Source organism: Sinocyclocheilus grahami, unplaced genomic scaffold (assembly GCF_001515645.1).
Source record: "Sinocyclocheilus grahami isolate Dianchi unplaced genomic scaffold, SAMN03320097.WGS_v1.1 scaffold1881.1, whole genome shotgun sequence".
Lineage (NCBI taxonomy): Eukaryota > Metazoa > Chordata > Actinopteri > Cypriniformes > Cyprinidae > Sinocyclocheilus > Sinocyclocheilus grahami.
Window position 1 is genome coordinate 108,596 of NW_015507060.1, and position 7,178 is coordinate 115,773.

Below are 7,178 nucleotides of genomic sequence, written 5' to 3' on the forward strand. Positions count from 1 at the left end.
GCTGTGATCAGCAGCAGCTGGATGCAATAATCGCATGCCAATGTGCATTGGCTTGTTTAGTTTACACTCGAAGTACATTGGTCCCTCTAAGCGAGATCCCAATATCGTCGGTCATCCGACGTGACGTCTCCGTTCCCTCCTTCAGGGAACGAGGGTTACCATACGTAACGGAGACGTTTTGTGGTCTTTGCCCAAAAACAAAACAAAAACAAGACTTCATTCACCCCAATGGAAAGCATAATTACTGACTGAGCTGACCACTAAAGCATAAATTTTTTTACTAATTAATTTTGATTTGATTTCTTTATGTGATCATATATAAAAATATCAGACTAAAATATAATTTATTCACAAATCAGTTCAGCTTCTCTAATGAGCAGGCCGGAGAGAGTTAGGGCAGATTTTCACTGAATATCTGGAGGTCACACTGCTGAAGGCTTTACATCACCTGAAACATAGACCACTCGTCACATGTGCCACCAGGGTTCGTACAGAAACTGCAACATGAAAATCCAGGACTTTCAAGGACTTTTCAAGCACTACTTTTTTGGTGTTCAATTACTAAAATCAGAGATCTCACTTATCAAACAATATCGTTATTATATTTCAAATTCTAATAAACTAATAAAACAAAATGGTACAAATAAAGTGCGGCACACAAGCATGCAATGACTGTGGCAACTTTAACATTTGAAAGGATATTATGGATATAATATAAAAGGATATTTCCTTTTTCAAATTGATTTTTTTCATGAACATACAGTGGGTACGGAAAGTATTCAGACCCCCTTAAATTTTTCACTCTTTGTTATATTGCAGCAATTTGCTAAAATCATTTAAGTTCATTTTTTTCCTCATTAATGTACACACAGCACCCCATATTGACAGAAAAACACAGAATTGTTGACATTTTTGCAGATTTATTAAAAAAGAAAAACTGAAATATCACATGGTCCTAAGTATTCAGACCCTTTGCTCAGTATTTAGTAGAAGCACCCTTTTGATCTAATACAGCCATGAGTCTTTTTGGGAAAGATGCAACAAGTTTTTCACACCTGGATTTGGGGATCCTCTGCCATTCCTCCTTGCAGATCCTCTCCAGTTCTGTCAGGTTGGATGGTAAACGTTGGTGGACAGCCATTTTTAGGTCTCTCCAGAGATGCTCAATTGGGTTTAAGTCAGGGCTCTGGCTGGGCCATTCAAGAACAGTCACAGAGTTGTTGTGAAGCCACTCCTTCATTATTTTAGCTGTGTGCTTAGGGTCATTGTCTTGTTGGAAGATAAACCTTCGGCCCAGTCTGAGGTCCTGAGCACTCTGGAAAAGGTTTTCATCCAGGATATCCCTGTACTTGGCCGCATTCATCTTTCCCTCAATTGCAACCAGTCGTCCTGTCCCTGCAGCTGAAAAACACCCCAACAGCATGATGCTGCCACCACCATGCTTCACTGTTGGGACTGTATTGGACAGGTGATGAGCAGTGCCTGGTTTTCTCCACACATACCACTTAGAATTAAGGCCAAAAAGTTCTATCTTGGACTCATCAGACCAGAGAATCTTATTTCTCACCATCCTGGAGTCCTTCAGGTGTTTTTTAGCAAACTCCATGCAGGCTTTCATGTGTCTTGCACTGAGGAGAGACTTCCGCCGGGCCACTCTGCCATAAAGCCCCGACTGGTGGAGGGCTGCAGTGATGGTTGACTTTCTACAACTTTCTCCCATCTCCCAACTGCATCTCTGGAGCTCAGCCACAGTGATCTTTGGGTTCTTCTTTACCTCTCTCACCAAGGCTCTTCTCCCCCAATAGCTCAGTTTGGCCGGACGGCCAGCTCTAGGAAGGGTTCTGATCATCCCAAACGTCTTCCATTTAAGGAATGGAGGCCACTGTGCTCTTGGGAACCTTAAGTGCAGCAGAAATTTTTTTGTAACCGTGGCCAGATCTGTGCCTTGCCACAATTCTGTCTCTGAGCTCTTCAGGCAGTTCCTTTGACCTCATGATTCTCATTTGCTCTGACATGCACTGTGAGCTGTAAGGTCTTATATAGACAGGTGTGTGGCTTTCCTAATCAAGTCCAATCAGTATAATCAAACACAGCTGGACTCAAATGAAGGTGTAGAACCATCTCAAGGATGATCAGAAGAAATGGACAGCACCTGAGTTAAATATATGAGTGTCACAGCAAAGGGTCTGAATACTTAGGACCATGTGTTATTTCAGTTTTTCTTTTTTTAATAAATCTGCAAAAATGTCAACAATTCTGTGTTTTTCTGTCAATATGGGGTGCTGTGTGTACATTAATGAGGAAAAAAAATGAACTTAAATGATTTTAGCAAATGGCTGCAAAATAACAAAGAATGAAAAATTTAAGGGGGTCTGAATACTTTCCGTACCCACTGTATATGATTGACCTGAAGAATGAAAGCTGTACCATACATGTGGGAAATTATGAGCTATATCACCAATTATCAACACTAGGATGTGTGACAATACACTTAGCTCACGAGATATACAGATACTTGTTTCACTAGAATGAGACAATATTCGAATACTATTTTTAAGATTTTTTTTTTAAACAAGAAAATATTTGTCTTTTAATCACACAAAGTAAAACAATGCATTTGTATTTTGAAATATTTTAACTAATCTAGGGCTGTGACTAATGATTATTTTGGTAATCAAGTAATCTACTGATTATTATGACAATTGAGTAATCTGGTATTTTTAGTAACACAAATAGACCTAAGTGAAAACCAGGCTTTAGTATGACTATTTATATATAAACTAACGATGAGGCAATAATAATTGATTCAAATAAAGTATCAAAACCAAGCAATTACATGGTTTTATTGAACAACACTGATAAAATAGGCCTACATAATGTAATATGCCTACACAAAATATGAACATAACGTCTCAGGTTACGTATGGAACCATGGTTCCTGTGGTGACTCTTGCCGTTTCTATGAAGAATCACTCTTGAACACGTGGGGTTTTGATGCCAGAAAATTGACTTGTATTATCAGAGAGATAATGCAGTCTAGAGATAATCTGCAGAACAATCTCTCGAGTCTGTGTCTGTACTCTCTTTTATACAGTGCTTCCCAAAGGCGTGCCCATGTTCAATACATTTCATACATATGGTTATTGTTTATCAACTCGTTTACCTCCTTTGGCTGTGTCTCCAGCCTGCCACCCAGAAGCAGACAGGAGGCCCCAATTTATGTTCCATGACTAAAGAGGCCCCATCATATATTTTGTCTAATGTCCAAATAGAGTGTGCAGCTCCACCATTTACTGCACCCCTGCACTGTCTGCAAATTCCATTCTCATGCAGGCCTCACACACAGGCAGATACATGATTATAATAGTAGAAAAACTTGATATATAAATGGCTAGGTTCACATTGATTATACTTGTTTAGTTCATATTTTGACCAATACAAATCTTCCACATTCCCCTCTTTGAGACTTACTAAGTCTCACCATCATTTGTCATTACTCAGAGTGCAGCTTCACAATTCAATCTTATCAGTTATCACTACCTAGTGACTAAATTTAGTCACACAGTTTTATCACCAATGACTAGATTATGTAACAGCACTCTGGCGAGAGCAGCAGGACCAAACCTCTCCCCCAACACTTGACTAGGAGGGAGTAAAAGATCCTGTCTTCCTAACCCCTCATTTAAGATAAAACAATGTTATAAGCAATGAGGATGACTCATTTTATGTGTCAGCATAACCCTAGTACATAATCCTGACCAATTTTCTAATGTTGGCAAGAGGCCTTATTCTAATCCACATATCCACTATATATCTGCCAATGCAATATCAATTTCATCAAATATAGGTGGTGGGCCTTCTTTTTTCACTAACTGATCATCTTTACATTGTGGAATTGTCCATATTTTGCTGCATTTCCTTTAATTTTCCGATGTCAATAGTTCCCTTCTTTTTATAACATTCAAGTTCTTGATCTGCCATTACTGGTATTTTTCCTTATGGTTGTTGTATTTTTTTCGTACTCTTGGCCATTTACAGGTTCGTATGCACTGTAATTCAGTTGCCTCTCTGTAGTTTGTTGAAGATTGGAGACACTGGCACCAGTATGGGCATAATGCCATTTTTTTGGGTACAGTTTCTAAAGGTATTTATTTCTCTACCTCTTTCTATTAATCATTTACCTTACAGTTTTATTACATCTAATCCCATTTCACTAAAACAATCTAGTTATTGTTTTCTGTTTAGATTAAGTCAAAGCCACTGCTAGATTCATATTTTAATCTCCAAACTGTTTTAGATAGCTTCGCTTCTTATGCTTTGCTAAATAAAAGAAATGTTAGGTTGTGCTCTGCTCTCCCGTACACACACAGACTGAGAGCATGTTCTGTGCTAAACCCCGTGATGAGTTTGAAAGAATTAAAACAAATATTATTAGTGACTAATACTATAAATAATACTATAAAACAAAATGGTTATTTTTCTTAAATACTTCATTTCTGGCATATTAAACTTTTTATTAAGTTTAAGCTTACAGTAATGTCAATTGTTTTTTTATCTCAAATATTTTGGTGGGTCTTGAAATATTATACTTCTTTAGGTGGGTCGTGGAATGGAAAAGTTTGAGAACCCTTGTCTGAAACCATTCATCATGCAATATTCTACAACTTGAACTATGTATGAGTATTGGTATAATATATAAGACTGGTCTTGCTTCAAAGCAAACTATGCAGTTTTCCCATTTCTCTTTTTCTGCTGTGTAATTTACCCATTTATATCAATTACTGTCTTCTGCCTTTTCCCATAATGTATCTGAATTGCCCGTTCTCTTATAAGTAATATTATGGTTGTCATTTACAATGTGTCTATTTTGTCTAGTTACTTTTTCCTCCTTATCTAGTTCTTGTTCTTTTTGGATTAAGTCAAAGCCACTGCTAGATTCAACTGGTGAAAGTTGATTCTAGGGAAGTCCGGATGCTGTTGTCTATAGCTTGAGCTTGTTGAATTAGATGCATGTGATGATCATCAGATATCTTTTCACTTTCTGCTTCTCTGACAAAAAAATGTGAGCTTCTTGCTTATCTCTTTTTGAGTTGTCATCAGTTTGCACTTAATCTTGTGTTACTGGTCTCTCTACGTCACTTTCTCCTGAATTGTCTGCTTGTCTGTTTCCTTCTCTTTCTACTTCCTCTTTTTCATTTGTTGGCCCACATCTGCTCCCAAGTATTTTGATCATCTCGTTAGCCGTCCCATCACTCATTCCATCTTCACCAGGTGACTCTTTGCGAGTCGTTGCAATGGTCTTTCCCTCGTTGGCAAGGGAGGGTCGTTACTAGCACGCCCTTCATCCCTCACTTCATGCTGTGTGGAGTTGTTGAAGCTGGTTGGCATATTTTAAGGTGAGAGATGTGGACCCAGGTGTCACTCTGCAACCATTTTGCCGCTCAATGCAAGATTCTCCCTTGAGATCATAACTGCACTCACTGGTTCTCATTGGTAGAGCAAACCATTCCCTTGCCTTGATAGCACTGCTGGCACCAAACTATGCAGTTTTCCCATTTCTCTTTTTCTGCTGTGTAATTTACCCATTTATATCAATTACTGTCTTCTGCCTTTTCCCATAATGTATCTGAATTGCCCGTTCTCTTATAAGTAATATTATGGTTGTCATTTACAATGTGTCCATTTTGTCTAGATACTCTTTCCTCCTTATCTAGTTATTGTTTTCTGTTTAGATTAAGTCAAAGCCACTGCTAGATTCAACTGAGGGGGTGAAAGTCAATTCTAGGGAAGTCTGGGTGCTGTTGTCTACAGCTTGATCTTGTAGAATTAGATGCATCAGCCATGTGATGATCATCAGATATCTTTTCACTTTCTGCTTCTCTGACAAAAAAATGTGAGCTTCTTGCTTATCTCTTTTTGAGTTGTCATCAGTTTGCACTTAATCTTGTGTTACTGGTCTCTCTACGTCACTTTCTCCTGAATTGTCTGCTTGTCTGTTTCCTTCTCTTTCTACTTCCTCTTTTTCATTTGTTGGCCCACATCTGCTCCCAAGTATTTTGATCATCTCGTTAGCCGTCCCATCACTCATTCCATCTTCACCAGGTGACTCTTTGCGAGTCGTTGCAATGGTCTTTCCCTCGTTGGCAAGGGAGGGTCGTTACTAGCACGCCCTTCATCCCTCACTTCATGCTGTGTGGAGTTGTTGAAGCTGGTTGGCATATTTTAAGGTGAGAGATGTGGACCCAGGTGTCACTCTGCAACCATTTTGCCGCTCAATGCAAGATTCTCCCTTGAGATCATAACTGCACTCACTGGTTCTCATTGGTAGAGCAAACCATTCCCTTGCCTTGATAGCACTGCTGGCACCTGTAAATGGAAACCTTCAAAATGTTCTGTTAGAGATATCAAGTCCTTGGTGTGACCTTTGGGAATTTCATGTGGGTTGAGGGCTGTCCTGGCCCCTTTTTGAGCTCTCACAAATCCATTGCTGTCAATACAATGAGTATAGGGCTAATACCAATTTTCTATAATATAATAAGTTTTACACCGTTATCTGCATCCTTACTATTTTTCAATTCATTTCAATTTTATTCTCAACAATTTGCTAATTCAGTTATCTCTTTGTTTTATAAACTGAGTTCCACTATATCACTGGATAATTTCCTAGGCCTATCTTGCTCAGTAGCATAGGCCTTTTGACTTGGAAAACACTCAACCCACTTTATTTCTGTTAACAGTCCGAAAGACAATATGTTATCCTTATGACACAAAATCAGCTCTTTTTCTTTCTTTCTTTTCTTCAAAATCTAATAGATTAATTTGTTTAGAATAATAGGCCTAGGCATTGTGCACTTGAGAGAGCCAATTATAATTTCTCAAATGTCACTTGTTTGTCTAATTTAAATTTTAGACAAATACTATTTTGTTATTGCTCATGAGCTACTTTGAGAAGAGGATTGGAGATCTCTGCATAATCTAGGATCCATGGGCATCAACATTTCCATCTGGTTATCCCCAGTGATGACAGCATATGTGATTTCATGATTTTGGATCTTTGGAGTAATTTTTTTTTATTATTATTTTATTAAATTTAGCCCTACAAAATTACTATTTAAAAAAATGGAGAGACTATTATTTGTATTTTATCAGCCATAATTTTTTTCTATTAGACATCTTGT